The sequence below is a fragment of the Bubalus bubalis genome, chromosome 9 (genome assembly GCF_019923935.1).
Source record: "Bubalus bubalis isolate 160015118507 breed Murrah chromosome 9, NDDB_SH_1, whole genome shotgun sequence".
In the NCBI taxonomy this organism is placed as follows: domain Eukaryota; kingdom Metazoa; phylum Chordata; class Mammalia; order Artiodactyla; family Bovidae; genus Bubalus; species Bubalus bubalis.
Window position 1 is genome coordinate 61,224,993 of NC_059165.1, and position 426 is coordinate 61,225,418.

Consider the following 426-nt stretch of genomic DNA (forward strand, 5'->3'; position numbering starts at 1 on the left):
CAAAGAGTGAGGCGCTTCTTTGAGACTTCTCAGACGCAATTCAAACCGCTCGTCCCAGCTCGAAAGTAAAAATGCGTCGCAGACCCTCAGAAGTCCATTCCATTCAAGAACGTGGGAGAGAAAAGACAACGACCCATGCGCCTTGCCCTTTAAGAAACACCCCAGGTTTAAGCAGCCAGGACTAGAGTAAATTCTCGCGAGATTCACCTACTTCCGCCCGCTTCCTGCTCTTTGCTCTCCGAACCGGAAGGAAGGAGGTATTTCCCCGCCCCCGGCTACTACCTCACAAGGCAGCGCGGCCCCAGATGAGACCAATCGGCGGGTTCATTGTAGGCCACGGCCCAAACAGCCAATGGAAAGTCGCGGCGCGCGCAGAGCTCCCCCTCTTCCTTGCTGGCCCCCTCCCTTCCGCCCGCCGACTACCAC